Source organism: Pieris napi, chromosome 1 (genome assembly GCF_905475465.1).
Source record: "Pieris napi chromosome 1, ilPieNapi1.2, whole genome shotgun sequence".
NCBI lineage: Eukaryota > Metazoa > Arthropoda > Insecta > Lepidoptera > Pieridae > Pieris > Pieris napi.
The window spans coordinates 10363010-10382249 of NC_062234.1; the positions used below are offsets into that span (position 1 = coordinate 10363010).

A 19240-nucleotide genomic window follows, 5' to 3' on the forward strand; every position below is an offset into this window, starting at 1 on the left:
TTGTTCATTAAAATTTTGTGTAAATAACCAGTCAACGTTTTAAAGGCCTGTGGTTTACGGCACGCAACGGAATTAATGGCTTAATATAGAGTGACTTAGTAGGCACGTTAGTACTTAATCGGTAATACAAAACCGCCTTGATAACTCTTAACGTAATAAATGGGTCTTTTCCGTCAAAAATCAAAATGATAAATTTTATGCCGCGAAGTTGGTAATTGGTTAGTATGGCAAAATTTCGACGGACACTTAACATGACATCAGAAGCATTATTGCACAAGCGAAAGATGCTGGAATAACGTGAAAAAAAATCAGTTACAACCTTTTTAGGTTTGAGGCTCAGATTTCTGTATCAGATCTTACGTAATCATTATATCATATAGTTATATGGCAGTTTGATAGAGCAGCCTTTTGGTGACGAAGATTGGCTTAATGTAATGAATCACAGTTCGCATGTATTTTTCTAATAGACAAATACGTATTTGATCAGCTTTCATTACTCAACACACGCTCACGACGTTTTGGGCCCAACACATGCCGGTTTCCTCTTGATGTTTCGCTTCACCATACGAGCGAGTGTTAAATGCGCAAATAGACAACAAGTCCATTGGTGCACAACCGAGACTCGAACCTACGACCTGTCAACAATGCTCTTCACTGTTTTTAGTTTACACGTTTTATTTAAATGTGTGGCACTCGAGTAAAACAAAGATAAATTATAAATTCTTAAACAAGACCTATTTAAGCGTATACATAAACTTTCAGCTGTGAATTACACATCCAAATATTATTATGTAAATATGCTTTAATACGAATCGTGTTATTTGGAAGAGCTCAATATCATAAAGAGAATTCATTAAAGCTCTACGAACGTTCAATAATGATACGTAGGTAAATAGTTGTAGCGTTACTACGGGTTGGGGTTTATATGAAAAGGTTTACATCAATTTTAACATGCCAAATTGATATAGAAATTGTAGATGATAAACATTGTTTTGACACAAATATTACAGTTATTTTGCCTACAAATTTCATCAAATGTAAAGGATTTCAAACTCTATTGATATTTCATCATTATTCTTTATTATTGATAATATTGACCTAATTATAACAGAATTATTTCTAAATGGAATCCAGAGCAATTAAATAAATTTTAATAGCAAGAGAAAATATATTTTGTTCCATTTGAAATTTCTTTACTAAAAGAAATGAAAGAGAATGCCCAAATGCGTTGCGGCATTTTTATTTATAAGAAACTATAGCTCAGTGCAAAGACTAAAAGCTTAAACAATTTTATAGCAATTAGTTATAAGGGGTCAAATGTTATCATTGATAAATAAATTCAAAAGGCACCATAAAAGGTTTTTCATAGTCCACTAATTAATAAAGAGAAAAATGAAATCTGTGCTCAAATAACGTGAAAACACTTTTCAATCTCGAAAGGGTTTATTAAAGCACTTTCAATAAGTGGGGTTCACAGAACCCATTTTCGGTGAAAAATACTTTAAATCTTTTCATAATATTGTAGATTTGAGTTTACCTTACTAAACTTCACATTGAAGAATCTCAATGAATATTGAAAATTGTTACTTTTGGAGTCAATTGAAGTTATTCCATGCCTTCATTATTGTCAGTTCGAATAGCTTTTTAAATTTCACAATCTCGATTCTTCATTCGATTTCTTTTTAATTACACAAAACTTCAAATAGATAGAGATCATTATATTCAAATACAAAAATGATGAATTGTATGACAAACATAGCAAGTTTATTTGTATATTCAGAAAGTTGCTTTATTTATTTGAATATACAAAGACATCTTAAATACTTAGGGTATTCATTTAATAACTAGAAAGAATCAACAGTGTGAAGCTTGGCATGTTGCCAGTATCACTGCCAAACAGATATCTTTTATTCAGTAAACTCAAAGTTTTCACGACATAAATCTACAAGAGGGTACTTTCATGAAAATGTAATGAGAAAGAACTATTTATGGCTAATCCTTTCGAAATAAACTGTTTGAAACGGTGTCCATTTGAATTTGCCTTTGTGAGAAAGTTTCTTTGCAAAGTGTAACAAAAAGTAATAGTGTGAAAGAGATGTTATCATTGCATCATTGTGGGAGTAAAGGAGATAGAGATAAAGCAAGATATGCTAGAGGGAATTTTTGAATTGCAAATGGGGAAATGAAACTGCCTTGGTCGCTCCCCACATCTTGAGTTATAATCATCCTAATAACATGGAAGTGATTTAATAAATTTATGTAGCGATCAAAGCAAAAGCCTCAAAGAAGATGTATGTCTGGATTATGTATTCAATTAACTTAAGCGGGTCAGTTGTTAAGTGTTTTGAATAATATTATAAACACACTTACTAGTTAAGTCTATATAGCAACAGTTAAATTACTTCATACTTTCATACTTGACGGCTTTGTTTCATTAAATTACCAATTAATGCATAAATCTTATTTAATACAAAATACTATCCGTGTCACCTCGATGTCCGTCGTTCCACAAGCGTTTCTTAAGGCAGATTTTGCCGCGCACCACCACTATGTGGAACCAGCCGTCCACTGAAGTATTTCCGAACCACTTCGACTTAGGGTCCCTCAAGAAAAGAGCGACTAAATTCTTAAAAGGCCGGCAGCGCACTTGCGAGCCTTCTGGCAAAGTGTCCATGTAACACTGAACATCAGATGAGTCTTTTGCCCGTTTGCCTCCTATTACATAAATAAAGTAGCGCTAAATAAGCATTAATTGTTGTGTTCTTATCAGTCATATGTGTATATGTGGTGAAATATTCTTTAACTTTTAGAGGCTAAATAAAGGTTTTTGAAGTTATACTTCTTTAGGCGCGTTATGAAAAATTGATGAGAGTGAAATTTTACGATGCGCGCGCACCGTGACACAAAATTAACAGAATGAATTTGCCCACGAAATATGCTACGGCATTGGACATAATTTAAAAACAACATTCGAATAATAATATAATTTATGTTACACTTAATGTAAGAGAATAATAATAAATATATATTTATTTAATTTTTTTAATGTTAACTGAACTTTATTGACTATAATGACCCCTTTTCCAGTGTTTGATTATTTAATTGTAATTAATTATTTGCATGCAATCAAAAACTATTTTTAATAATGCCAAAGTAGTATAATTTCTTACGCGCGTACATAAGTACATGCACCCTTTTTTTGAATTGGTATTTGACAGGCAACTAAAAAAATTACATTAAATTAGTATTAGAATAAGTATTTAAACATTACATTTATAATTGAATGCAACGTGAAGGACGGGTTGGTACGCGACACTGAGTTGGGTGAATATAATTCAACCGTGTAACATTCCGCCGCAGATTGCATTCCTGGTGAAACAGCAGCGTTTTCGTTAATTACGCGAAAATTGTTGTCATATTGTATAATCTAAAGTAATATCGATACTATTTTTCAGAGTGTTCCTTTGTTTGTTTTATTGACCGCCCTCATCACGGGAAATACTGGTTCGTATTGAAAAAATTGTTTTTTGTGAATAGTATTTTATCGAGAAAACCGCGACAAATATTTGAGAAAAGTTTCTATGTCAATTTATTAAAAATAATTACATGTTCTTAATAATTAATATTTTTTTAGTATTCACTAAAAATTTAGTGTTAATAACGATGGAGGGCAGGACAATAGATAATGTATATAAAAACCATCGATTTTGTACAGCATGGTGTGCATTTTTGATAAAGATTTATAATTCTCGTGTCACAATATTTACAACCAAATTCCACCGAAACGACTTGACCTATGAAACGGTAGGTCTGAAGTAAGTCGTAAACAATTTTTATGTCAGTGGTAAAGGTGGTCCAACTCAATTTTATTTTTAATTTATCATTATAAAACACATACAACCCTTAATTTTTGCCCTTTACTACTCCCATTTTTTATTAGCATATTAGTACTGACGACTCATTGGTCTAGTGGTTAGTACCCCTGACTGCGAATCCATGGGTCCTGGGTTCGATCCCCGGCTGAGACGAACATCGATGTGATGAGCATTTGGTGTTGTGCTTAGGTCTTGGGTGTTTAAATATGTATTTATATGTCTATCTATCTATAATATGTATGTATATCCGTTGCCTAGTACCCATAACACAAGCTTTACCAGCTTAGCATGGGACTAGGTCAATTGGTGTGAATTGTCTTAAAAAAAAAAAAAAGTACTGTAAAAATTTGTACTATAAAAGGCCGTACTTCGAATATATGACGCCTCTATTATAAATATGAACCAGACGCAGTAAAAACAATTACACAGAATAAATTAACAATAAACAATAGAATACGTAAAGGGTATACAAAGGAACGAGGCTCAAAAAGTCAAAATGTACTCCAGTGAAGGGCATGCAAATTGATATCACTTGTCGCTACAAAGGGTCTGACTGGTCAAATAGAGCTTTTTGAACGTAATGGAAAACATTTCGGCTTAGGAATAAGCTGACTTTACTACGATTTGGTAATTATAATGGATATCTGAATTTTAAGTGATTTAAAATATAGGTATACTAGCTGATCCGGCAAACGTCGTTTTGCCATGTATATCATTTATAATAAAAAAAGGGGTTGATAGTGGTCGGGTGAAAATTAGGGGTTGATTGTATTTTTTAATGCTGTATCATAAAAAAAATAATAATTAAAAAAATATCTAGAAATTAAAAAAAAAAATAACACTACCCTTAACATTTAGGAGGATGAAAAATAGATGTTGTCCGATTCTCAGACCCAATACGCACACAAAATTTCATGAGAATCGGTCAAGCCGTTTCGGAGGAGTTTAACTACAAACACCGCGACACGAGAATTTTATATATGAGATTGTTAAATGGTGTGAGAAAATTCGTTAATAAAAGTTTTATTTTCAAAATGATTGAAATATTTAATCAGTTTCTAATAATAATGGGATTTTTTTCTGATTACGATGGCTGTAAATCACTCGTTGAGTTAATTATTCATGTTTAAAAAAATTTTGAAGATATTTTTATAGTTTACATAATATTGTACAAATCATGTAAGAAGAGAGGCATAGAGGTCTATTTGGTCCATTTCATTTCCCATTATAAGCTTCTTACATTCTGCGCCTCCCAAATCAAAACAATTACAGGTTGTTCTACCTCTGGATTAATACTCACTTTCTACTAGTCGTCGTCGTCTCAGTCATGATGATATGGAAAAAATGGTTATATATTAATAATTCTAATTCACATCCATCATCTATTATTTATGGCAGTACCTGTGTTCCGAGCTCTATATTATTAAGACGTTGCCCCAGGCACACAACAGGTTTAAATTACGAGAAACACGTAGTTCAGTTAAGTGTTCAGCCAAATTACCAAGTTTATCTATGTTAGTTGATATATTACTCGAATATTTTTATAAATACGGCGAATTAGGGAGCACAAATCATTTTTTATTGATTTTCTTTAACCTTGCATTCTTAAGGTCTTAGGTTCCCACGTCTCCCAAACCTTTAAGGATTGTATATTTGAATTGATAGTCAAAGAAAGTCATAAATTAAATCATATCTAAATGGTAAATAAAATTAACTATTACATTATATCTTAAAACTAGTGCAACTCAAAATAGTGACTACCTTACCTATCCAAGATTCCAATTGCATCTACGGGTAATTTAAAACTTTACTTTATGGTTTAAGTAACTATTAACTCTTAATTAGCAATTCTGAGTATAATTGAACTTAAACTACATTTTGTATTAATTGTTTTATTACGGTATTATTTTTTAACCTGTATGTATTTAAAACTCATACTCAAAGTTTTTAAAATTGAAATCCATTGAATTTTCAGTGACGCTAGTTTTTCATTCATACTTTCCACTCGATATGAGAGCTTATCTCTTGTTATTCAAATGAATTTTTGAAATATAAAAAAAGTTCATATTACAATGTAGCTTGCAATTAATATTATAACAAGTCGTATACAAAAAAGGTCCTATACTAAACTTACATTTATTTGACAACTACTTTTTTTGTGCTGCTATTGATTATTTTATCATTGTTGTTAAATGTTTATATTTTACTTTATTACGAGAATGATAAAGACAAAATATTCAATGGCTAAGTACACGTAGGAATAATTTATGGATCCAGTCGCCATTACAAAGTAAAAAGTTATCACCGAAGCTAGAATACTAGTACTTTTTTCTGCCTATTTACAATTAAAATTAATTACAGGCGAGCAAAACGTCACATTCTCATTTCTTAGAATGTTTTGCATAATAAAATATCGCTTCTATGGGTTTGTGACACATACTGCGCGTAGCCCGAAGATTCGATTACCGGCATAATAATAATAATTTTATAAAAGTCTGATACCCTGTCATTAATTCTTAAAATCTTTGTACTCACTGGAAACTTTAACATATTTTTTCGTATCACATTACATTCATAAAACAAAATAGTTGCCTATATGGGTGATAGATCTACGACCACTCCCAAATATTTAAAGACAATGATTGAATATTAGCTCTAAAAATATATTTTTCATTAAATATTCATTTAGAGCAAAGAAATACGTAAAAAGTTCCGGAAAAATTTATCCTAAATAATGTAATTATTGAAAATCTTCCAAAGTGAAAAGGGTTTTGACGTTAATTGAATTTATTTAATTTTTACTAACCAGTGATAGATAAGTGAAATGGCAAAAGTTAATGAATATTATAATAGGTAGAGAATATTTTTACATTAAAGCTGATTTTTAAAACTGTTTTAATTTCACTTGTTGTGTGTCATAAGGTCCATGTTAGTAAATAAGTCTTACTTGCTTTTTAGTTGTTCTCAATTATAATAAGAAATAATATAGTCTTGATATCACTTTTTTTTTCATTTATATTTTTTAAGACATTTAAATTTAAATGCCAAACGTCGGAACTGTTGTGTGTTGTGAATTTTTGAAGTTGTACTTCTTTAGGCGCGTTATGAAAAATTGATGAGAGTGAAATTTTACGATGCGCGCGCACCTGTGACACAAATTTGGGAGTGTGATTATAGCGTGCGCGAGCGAGATAGGAATAAGACAATCTACAAGTAAAAAGAAATAGAATATGCGTGAAGTTCGAAGATCGCAAATTTTGAATGACAATAATGATTAATGACATTTGTCATTTACCTTTTTAACCAATAAAGGAGTTTTAATTATTTTTTCAAAGAAATTTAGCAATGCTTTTTAATTATATTCAGAAGTGATTTGTGAAATTGAATATTTTAATCAATAATTATTTTCTTATTATTATTTTTCTAATGAATATTAGAAAATATTTGTGAAAAAACTGACATTAACCCTCCTAAGTACTTCAATACAATTGAGGTTAACTATCCGTATGTATTATTATTATCGAGTAATGTTTTGATTAAAAAATTAACCACATTGTTTAATCAAAACGTAATTTTTCAGATTTAATCTAGCAAATATAAGGACAAGAGACAAAAACAATTGATGAATCAGTGGAAGTGCACTAAATTGAATACAAAAAAAGAGTTGTCTTCTCTGAGATCTTATCGCTGTGAAACATCAAAAACTGGAGGTGGAACAAAGTCACCATCACCTTCTCCAGACACAATGGACGTGGCAGAGATGATACCGCAACAGTTTGAAGTCGATTTCAATGAATTTGATTGTGAAGGTGTCGAGGTAGGAATGTTAATTATAAATATGATGTATGGTGATGTTCAAGGTTCAACCTCTCAAGCATAAGCATAATATGCTCACAACAGTACTTTATTCTCCTACAGGGTAGTCAGAGATATTCTAATACCTCAAAACATCCATGTTGCACTTGTAGTACCAAAACTCTGTCCAGCCAGAAGTGAGCCCATTCCCACTTATAATGGACAGTGGGTATAATACACCTTAACACCTGAATGCGAACCACTCAACATGATGAACTTAAATTAATAGATGTTATTTATATATTTTGGGATATTACAAATAAAATCATTTTGGAAACAATTGATATCCCAAAAGCAAATAAAGCGAACAGTTATAAGGTAATAAATCAGTTTTGACATAACTTGAATACTAGAAAAGCCAGACAAAGGTGTGCACAACAGTGACAACATAACTTAACAATTTCATTATTTTGTAGGATTATAATCGAAAGGGTAAAGAAAATCATGTCAAACTGAATAACAAGAATCCCCAAACAACTGCAAAGAAACCTACAAGGAAGACACCGGTATTATTTTTAAATTATCTCTATCTCTAAATAGATAAAAGAAAGTTGCTATCCTGGTCTGTACCATGTGCAATTAGTTTTTCTAAACTACACAACGGGTTTTGATCTGACTAATATATAGACTGTTCTTCCAGGAAGGATTTTTATAATATGAATTATAAATTTTTTAAGTTTTGCATGGACAGAACTTATATTAATATTCTCTTATTTGTTGCAGAAAGCAAGTAGTAGTTTTAGTTTTGGAGAAGCCTCGTATCAAGATATGCATAGCTTTCGGGCTCTGGAAAATGAGCGGCTTCAAATAGAACACAAACATAGAGTTAAGAATATGGCAGAGATGCACAACCAAGTAATGATTAATTTAAAATTACAAACCGAAATTCTGATGCAGACATTAGAGTCACTTAAAAATAAATAGTAAGTATAATGAAATAACAATGTTTTAAAGATAAATAGTGTTTTATTTGTTTAAATAACTTAATTGTTAAAACAACCTAAATTAAGAACTATCAACCTATCAATTTTGATTTTGAAATCAATGGCTATATTGTGCAATACTGCCAAAGCTACAACATACATCTTAGTGTTTGGTAGAGATGTTCTAAATATATAATACTACATAATATATACTTTTAACTTAATAGAATTTATGTTACACTTAATGTAAGAGAATAATAATAAATATTTATTTATTTAATTTTTCAAATTTAAACTGAAATTTATTGACTATAATGACTCCTTTTCCAGTCTTTGATTATTTAATTGTAAAAAAATATTTGCATGCAATCAAAAACTATTTTTAATAATGCCAAAGAAGTATAACTTCTTACGCGCGTACATAAGTAGACGCACCCTTTTTTTATGTTAAGATACGACTTGTGACTCTTGCGCCACAAAAAAATCGTTAGAACAAGCGCAAGTTAGCGTATTAGCACAATTGCGCCAATGCAGTATACTTCCTCGGTAGAATTATTCAATCGTACATCATACATATTGGAGAGATAAGTCATAGGTACTAATTATAAATAACGAAACAAATCTGTGGAAATTTTAATTTCACTCCTCAAGTTTATAGCGCTCATCGTAAGGGCAATTAAGTTTTTATATAATTTATTAAAGTCAGATACAGTACGATAAAATAATACTATTTTACAAGATTAAATAAAATGCTCCCTAAGATGCATCACTAAAGAAAGAATTGGAAATAAATCAGGCTCGTTAAATTTTCTCAATAATTATTTCACCAAAAATGAAAAATGTATCCGTGGGAATTATTCATTAAACTGTGATAACACGGCCGTCAAATGGAGCTTTGTTATCCCTCTGAAATGAAAAACGTAATAAGAAATCGTAATTTATTTCTTATTGAATGAGAATAATAGACGCTAAGAGCCAAAATGTTCCCTATGGACTTATGCGAAATATTAAGATTAGTTATTGATGCACAGGAATTTACCTGTTATTTGTTGAAAAATAATTTCTGTTTCGTAGGCCAATCTACAATAATATATTTAGTATGATCGATTCAAAAATAGTATAATAACGTTAACCTAAATAAATATATATAATGTAACGGAACTGGACGGCGCGGTGTATTTAAAGAGACATTTGTTATATATTTAGTAACATATAGCATTATCAAAGGTAAAACTAAAATACAATAAACTAAATTCTTAAGCCTACAGAACAAGGCATTTTCAATATTCTTATTCAGTATCTGTACTAGCATTAAAATAATAATAATAATAGCCAAGGAGGTGATCAGACTCCTGTGCCACGCCATCGACTTTTTGGGTCTAAGACATGTCGGTTTCATCACGATGTTTTCCTTCACCGTTCGAGCGAATTTTAGCCGGGCATCGAACCTACGACCTTAGGGATTTGAGTCGCACGCTGAAGCCACTAGGCCAACACTGCTCTGCTCAGCATTCAAACTAAACTTAAAAATACAGAGCACATCCCAGTGTGGATAACGAGACTTTACTTTGATTACCTATTTAAAAATGTATTCTTAAACATCAAAGGAAAATTCACATTGTCCTAAATAAGTCGCTTTGACATTTCATTTTAAAAGGACTCTGCAAATCTACGCAAAAGATAAACACATTTTGGTTGTAATTTTTTCGTAACTTTAAGTGGATTACAATGTTAATTTTATTGATGCAGGCCACCCTTGAGGATAGACGCCGCGGCCGCGCCATTAGTATGCTGATGGTAAAAAAAGATAAATTTGTTTCTACAGAATTTAATTTATGCGCTTTTTTTGTGAAAAAATTATGTTCATCCGTCTAGTCCTCTCTTTATAGCGGTCAATGAACTCTTTTAAAATTATTAGATAAGAACCAGTACTTTTCAATCAAATCAAAATTTTGAATAAATTAAAATTAGTTTTAACGTTTCGTAAGATTTCTTTATTATTATCAAAATTGCTTACGGCCTACATATGGGTTACGTTTAAACTTTACTTTCGACTTAGTAAATATATAATAAAATTAAATAAAAATATCCAATACTTATAACTATAATGTTTAGGATATAATAGAAATAATGTGAAGTAGTTTTTCAATTACTAAGGTAATGAACTTTGATGACTGCGTTTATATCAATAGCGAACTTATATGCATAGCATCCATATCATTAGGGGAGTGCTACTCGTAAAGCTCTCGTAATGGGTTTTATCTCCGACTATAAAATTTATTTACACTCTACCACATTATTGAGTCTATTTCGTACATTGCGAATACTTCCACGTTATTTATTATACTTCTTTAACGTGATTCAAACTGTTCAAAGAAGAGCCTTAGTAATAAGTGAAGTTATCATCTATTTACAAATCGATCAATTGTAAAATTATTCGAATACTTTTTAGAAGCTGCTGGTTATATTAGAGGTATTGACTAAGTTATTTTAATACAATACTTTACTTTAACCAACATACACTCTATATTGCCATATTTAAAACGGGCCAAAGTCTTTGTGATATATATTTTGGTTATATATGTATATGTAATAAACAAAAAGCAGTGTTGGCCTTCAGCGTGCGATTCTCATTCCTGAGGTCGCAGATTCGATTCCCAGCTGTGCACCAAAGGACTTTATTTCTATGTGCGTATTTAACATTCGATCGAACGGTAAGAGAAAACATCGTGAAGAAAACGGCTTGTCTTAGACTCAAAAGTCGACGGCGTATGTCAGGCACAGAAGGCTACTAGATTGACAATTAATCATGAAACAGATATAGAATTCTGAGGCCCAGACCTAAAAAGGTTGTAGCGCCACTGATTTATTTATTTTATATGTAATAAAGAAATACAACAAGTTAGCACTAAGGAAGCCCATCTCACTTCAACCACAATAAACCTTGATCTGCTGATCTATAGAAGGGGACTGCATTCTGTCCCTTCGGTGCCATAACGAGTTATGTCGTGAAATAAATCTCACTACCCCTAAAGCCTCTTTTCAGAAGGCCTTTATGTTTACGCGCTAAAGCCTTCCGACGTAGTTTGATTGGACGTCACGCGTTCTTGACTTTTTTGAGTCGTTAACAACGGTTGGTTTTTATCTGTACTTCTTTGTCACTATTTAAATGGCTTGACGAAACGAAATTTTATGGTATACTCTATGAAAACAACGTTTTTGTTGTAGATTTGGTTATAAGCTAATTAAACTTAGTCCTCTGACACAACATTGTATAAGGAATTAAGGTAAAACTCCAACAGTAATGACACCTCCAGCGCATATTAAAGCAACTAAACAAATTTAAATCTTGCCAAAAATAAATCCTAATTGGGAAATATATACCTTACATGTTAATTCCATTATGAGAGTAGCGCAATGTATGAACCCGTCGTAATTTGAGTACTTTGACATTCATTTATCTCTATTACAGATCTGGTGTACCCTCGGCACCCTCACAGTCGTGCTAAGCATACCTGGCTTATAACTGTTGTATGTTTGTTACAGCGAAATACACCTCCACCTAGTGTAATGGGGTGGCGATTATACTGCGCCGTGTAGGTGAAATAGTATGTTACGAGTCAATTTTAGTCACTGGTGCTTACTGTTGGAGATCTGTACCTATTTTCTTAATCGACTTATGAAATAGAAGGTTTTAGAGAAAAAAGTACATGCATCTTAGGTCATTCATGATTTTGAGAGCACATTTGCAGTCGGTTGGATTTGTAAAATTATATATATGTATATTGTATATAGTTGTAGTATTTGTTACAACAAAGTCAGTTTTTTTTAATTATAGGGGGGCAAACGAGCCTACGGGTGGGACGCCCAAATGGGGCAGTCAATGCAGCCCATGGACACCCATTTTTAGTGGGTGCGTTGACGGCCTTTGCGGGAGAAGTATACTCTAACATTCAATAGTTGGAGGTCGTATCTCTCAAGGAAGACCCACCGGGAGTTGATTCCACAGTTCGCTAGTTCGCAAAAAAAATGCCTTGTGAAACGGACTGTGGAAGACTTCCAGCCATCAATGTGATATTGATAAAATTTTGAATTGATACGGTTCGTACGATGTTGAAACGATCCAGGAGGGATCAACCCAAACAATTCTTCAGAACACTCACCGTACTTTATAGAAAACGTATTTTAAAGTTTTTAATATGAACATTCGTTCGTTCCTCTGAGCGTTGTTTAAGTTTTTGCCGCGCACCACCACTATGTGGAACCAGCTGCCCACCGAAGTTTTTCCGAACCAAGTTGACTTAGGTTCTTTCTAAAAAAGAGCGTGTTCGGGCTGCTGCCAAAACACTTTAATGATATTTAAATAAAAGATTGCTTTGCTCTTAAAAACTAATTTAATGAGTGATCGCGTTGATGGTTGATGATACACTGATGTTATAGAAAAGCGTCGCGCGCAGGCGGCGATCTAACTATATGTACTTATGCTATTTAACAAAGTGTTCGGTTACTTTCCGAACATGCTCCCGGGCGGGAGAAAAAAAAACAAAATGCTTAAGATTATACATAATAATGAGAGAAAAAATTTACTGATAAAAAAAATGAGTGCTTATGCTACATGACACTATCTTCGATTATCGAGAATGCCTTTCGCGCACTAACACATTTCACTTTCATTGTGAACCACTGATTTTATCTCACTATTATCACTGCGTTGCGCGCCCGGTGTTAAATAGCTTGGTAGTTTCTTTGCTTTTGAAGACAAGAGAATTTTAGATGCCCGTAATATCCAAGCCAACACCCGTCTGGCCTTTCTTATAGAGCTGTGTTTTGCTAGTAAATCTGTTATGATGTTTTGTTTATATATGCTTTTTTGCTCGTTGTTAGCCTGAATGACGTTGGTGTGTATTATATTACGTAACTCCTCTTCTGTAGTATATGTTTTGATTTCAGATTCTTTATCTTCATTATTTGGCAGCCCGTTCCACCATAATTTATGCGTAACCAGCTGAGTTGTGTAGATACCTCTGCTGGCTGCGTCAGCAGGATTTTGATCGGTTTCATCTATCAATATTTTCCGAAACATTTTTTCTATGTCGGCGATGAAGCCGACTTTATATTGTCTCCATGATAAAATTAGTGATTGCAAGTCTTTTTGTAAATTCGGACCTTTGTGCATTAAATAATTAAGACTGAACCCAGACGACGTCTCAGCTGACCCACTGTAAACATAGCGTAGGAATTTGCTCGCGTCGGCACGCTGCACGCCGTGGTGCGGGAGATAACATTCCGGGGAAGCCCTTTCGTTATATATACAAGGTGTCATATGACCTAAGTCTAGATATTCCTGCATGAATTGTTTGTAACTTGTTGCCAAATTAGGATCCTTTGCTAGTTTCTTTTCGATGTTTCGATATTGTGCTATTGATATGTGTTTAGACTCTCCTAGTTTCTCTTCAAAATTTTCTGTCATTGGTAACCTGACCTGGTACCGTCCGTCTTCGAGTCTTTTTGTTGTTTGCTTGTAAAAGTCAATACAATGTTGATCAGCTGTGGACATTGAATACTCCTCCGTTATACCCTCGATCTCCCAAAATTGTTTCAGGTCTTCGAAGTTGCTGAGTACAACGTTGCAGTGAAATGATTGGGGCATGTTTCCGCAGAGAATCCAGCCAAGGCGCGTTTGTTGTGCTATTGGTTGTGATTGATGCTCGCCCTTGACTATCCCGTTTAAGATTATAGATGCGTAGGCATCCGCTCCGAATAGTAGATCGATTGGTCTACTCATATTATAATTAGGGTCCGCTAATTTTATGTTATCTAAATACGGTAGAAACGGTCTATCGAAGCTGTGATTCGGCAAGCTTTTGATTAAGTTGTTGATAATTAAAACTTCGGTTTCGAATGAGTAATCATCGTTGACAGACGCGCACTTGATAGTGAGCATGCCTTTGCAATTATTTTGCTTTTGACCGACTCCATAGATAGAGCCGTTGCATTTTTGCCGTTGTAAACCTAATGATTGAGCAGCCTTTTCCGAAATTAATGATATCTGGGATCCTTGGTCAATCAGGACCCTCATTATTTGCTGTGAACCATCGATTGCCGTGATTTTGACTTCTGCGGTTGCTAAGAGAACTTCGGTTGCCTTTCCCACGGCTGCATGGGGCGTAGTTGCTGCGTTGCTATTTGGTTGAACGTGAGACTTCGAAGTACTTGCGGTTGATATGGTTGGTTTTTGCTTGCTAAAGGCGTCATGTAACAGGCTGTTATGATTTTCATTACACGTACGACATCGTTTTATTGAATAACATTTATTATTTTTATGAGAATACAAACAGTTTGCACAGAGTTGTAACTTTTGCACGGTTTTAAGTTTCAATTCGCACGGCATTTGCAAGAAATTATTGCATTGGAATATGCCGTGTGCCTGGGAACATAATGGACATATGATACCCGTAGATACGTGAAGCGCTTTCATGATGGGACGCGATGGGAAAGTTTTGTTTGATGGTTGATGTTCAAAATGCTGTTTTCGATTTTGATAATAAGTTTGTTGAGTCCCTTGATTTGTTTTTTGAGTCGAAAAGTCTTGTTTTCTACGAGACGATTCTAGGGTAGTGAATTTCAATTCTAAGAAGTCGATAAACTCTCGTAAAATAGGCAATTCCCGGGGAATTTTGACTGATTCAATGTAATCTGCATGGGTCTCTGTGTCGAGTTTTTGTGATAAGATATGAACTATGATGGGGTCCCAGGTGCTTATGTTGACACCTAGGTTCTTTATAGCATTAAGTACCTCGACTGCTGTGTCATGCATCCTCTTGATCTGGATCAATGACTGCTGCTGCATGGTTGGGAGACTGAACAGAATATTCATGTGTGATGTGAATATTAATCTTTGATTATTATACCTATTATTTAGGATTTCCCAACATGTAGTGTAGTTTTCGGAACTGATTTGTAGGTGACGAATTAAATTTTCGGCTTCACCTTTTACCTTGCTCTTCAAAAACTGCATTTTTTGTGCGTTTGATAATGACGGGTTGCGGTCGATTGTTTCTAGGAAAAGGTCCTTGAATGAGGTCCAGTGCTGGTAGTTACCCGTAAAAACTGGAATATCCATTTTGGGCGTTGAATACTCGCGATGTGCAACGGACCATAATTTGCTGTTGATTGATTTGATGTACTCGTTGTATGTTCGTTCATGCCTAGAAAATATGCTTTGATATACCTCATCCTCACCTTCTTGGTACATGTCGACCTCCCAGTGAAGAGAGTCTATAGCTGACCAGCGCTGCTCTAATGATTTTAGGGTGTATTCAAACTCCCATCTTTCGGACATGCTACTTAAATCTATGTTGCTGACTGTTCTCTCGAATGCTTTGAAGTTTGATATCTGCTTTCTAAGGAGCTCCCGAAGTTTTCCGTTGGATTTCGGGGGTTCTGCTTGCTGTACTGATTCATATGTAGACGATGTTTGCTGTTGACTAGGCTGATAACCTTGATTATGCTGTGCTGCTGCGTCTGGAGTCACAATGGTTGCTGCTGGCTTATTAGCTGACAGTGGAGAGGCTGCCCGATCCCTTACACCAGAAATAGATGCCTTTTCTAATATAGGCTGTTGGACAGAACCTCTTGCTTGTATCTGCTTGATTAATTCCTTTGTAGATTCATACAAAGTTGTTGCCAATTGATATTCGGAATTGATAATGTACGGATGCTGTTTGATTTCATCGTAGGTACACAACTGTATGTGATTTTGTTGAAAGTCAGACCACAGGTCTTCCAGATTAGCTAACTTACGAGCATAGTCCGGTCGCGACTTTCTTTCCGCGGGGTCTTTTTTAATATTTCTTTGTAACGACTCGAGAGCCTCAAAGGTTGTTTTTTGTTTTTCAATAAGATTATCGAGATACATACTGGATTAAGCAGTAATATGGAAAGATCTCACTTGATATGCTGTTACTGTTGTGCTGTTGCTCGAACCCGCGTGGTGCTGTCGATGCTGTATGCTGCTGCGTAGCAAGCCTGCCTGGCTCGCCCACAGGTAATGATGCTGTTGTGTGGTTAGCCTGCCTGGCCACCTCACGAATGCTGATGCTGATGCTATCCCTGGTAGCAAGCCTGCTAGCTTGCCGAACCAGAACTGATGTATGCTGTGATGTGTGCTGTGTGTCAGCTCACCGCACTTGATGATTTAATGTAATGGTGCTAGCACTTCGTACACACGAAACTTTCACGAAAACTCGCGTTCCAGGTCCCGCCTGTACGGAGGCTCGAAGGACCAAAAATGTTCGGGCTGCTGCCAAAACACTTTAATGATATTTAAATAAAAGATTGCTTTGCTCTTAAAAACTAATTTAATGAGTGATCGCGTTGATGGTTGATGATACACTGATGTTATAGAAAAGCGTCGCGCGCAGGCGGCGATCTAACTATATGTACTTATGCTATTTAACAAAGTGTTCGGTTACTTTCCGAACAGAGCGTACCAATTCTTAAAAGGCACTGGCAAGCCTTCGGGAAGCGTGATTGTCCATTGGCGGCGGTATTACTTAACATTAGCTAAACCTGTGCTAAAAAAAACATTCTCCAATAAACTTCATTATCACAAATGACTTTATCATAATCAACTTGTGTCCTGACCGAAATTCATTAGCCGTTCTCATTTATACCTTCAATTTTAAACGAATAACGAGTAATTGTGGATGTTTAATTGCTCTTTATTTCCACATTTTCAGTTAATTGTTTTATTGTTTCGGCCCAAAACGTAATGGAATCGTGTTGTCAAGGTTTCTTTCAATAAATTAATTGTAGGTTTGTGACAATGTTTGGTACTTGCTATTCGGTTTTAATTGTGTTTGTGTTTACACATAATTTTTACGTTGCTTTCGATATATATTTATAATTAAATTTATTGACTGACAGATATTTTTGTGTCGTGATTTGTTTCAAAATTATAATACACCATAACTAAGTAGTATTATAAAAAAACTTATTTAAAAACACAGTGGAATAGGAGCTGGTGCAGCTAAAAGCCATTGGCGGAAGGTGACACAGGACAGGGAAAGCTGGAAGATTTGGCTGTAGAGTTAGTTATTGTAAAACAAAATATGGTTTTGACAAAATTCTTAAGACGTGTTGTGGGTACTACAGCCGTGTTATATGGTAAATCGTGTTTAAAACAAAGGTAATACAAGTATAATACATATAAGAATTAATTTAAAAAAAGAGGTTGTGTTTGTGTGCGTGTGGCTGAGAGATGTGTGCATGCGCTGTCTTGGTTTTTGAAATCTCAGAGTCATGCCAAGATATAAAGTAATGTTTTTAGTGGTCATAAGATAAATAATACATCAAGTTAAAATTTTAAATTGTTTATTTGTCGTTTGTTTCAATGCGTACATATTTAATAAGTTCCATAACAAAATTTTAAGGTTATATAAATATTCTTATTCTATCGACTGTATGCTAATTCGATTAGTTATTACCTCGGGTATAGGCAGATACAGGTTAGTTAATATATAATTGTATACTTAGAAAATGATTGAAGGGCAATATGTATTTTAGCTATATTTTCAAGCGTACATTCCTGAGACGAAAGTATTACTAATAAACTAATGGTATTGTCGTTTCATTTGGTAATAATTTGCAAAAACGACATTACAATTAATTTGAATGAGTGGTAAATCTATCATTACATTTTAATAATTTTATTGGATTAAAATTTAAAAAATGCTCATAAAAATTAAATGAAGATGTAAAGAAAAACACAAAAATACGTTATTTTTAAAGTCAATTTTCTAAGCAAAATAATAGAAAGATTATACATAACCAATACTCAAGAGTAACTAAGGGAGCGTTCAAGTATTACGTAACGAATTTTTTGGTTCGGGGATTGAACTACGCGTTATTGTTAATATTATTTTCTACTTACACCAGATAATAGTAACTAAAGAGACACTAGGTGGTCACGAAACGTTATACTAGACTTGGGTACAGTACTGTACTTGGGTACTAAAAACGTTACGGCGAGTTCATGGGGGGGGGGGTCAATAATCTCCAAAAATTGCGTTACGTAATACTTGAACGCTCCCTAACATAATATACTAAGTTTTGATTATCCCAATAAAATTACCTTCCGTGAGCCGTTTGTTGTTAGTACTTCAAAGGATAATTGATTTACATTACATATAAAAATATTAATTCCAGAATATCTTTATAACAAAATCAAGTATCAAAGGAAATTAGAAAAATTGCCAAGTAACATGCTAATTATTTTGTACCCCTCACCATCAGAGCAACTGGTTTTATTGCATTATAATTATCATATTGAAATTTTGGACAAAATTCGGTTTCGGTTATTAAATATTAAAAAACTTAATACTTTTATTACTTAACTGAAAATAACAGCTTCATATAACAGATACGGAACGAGTTATAACTCTTTCAACTAATTTTCAAACTATATTATAATAAAGTTGCAACATTACTTAAACAGATATTGAACCAGTGTTGATTAATTTCATTAAACATTAGAAAGCTTTCAAAGCGTTCTTAAAAATGCAATGAATTATAGGTGATATTCCA

General features: G+C 33.7%; 1 long non-coding RNA gene across 1 annotated transcript; it reads left to right on the forward strand.

The window, feature by feature from the left end:
* Positions 1-7298: 7298 nt before the first annotated feature.
* Positions 7299-7979, forward strand: LOC125054592. Its single transcript, XR_007117732.1, has 2 exons — positions 7299-7379; positions 7456-7979. It is a non-coding gene; the product is annotated as an uncharacterized LOC125054592 (long non-coding RNA).
* The last annotated feature ends 11261 nt before the right edge of the window (positions 7980-19240 follow it).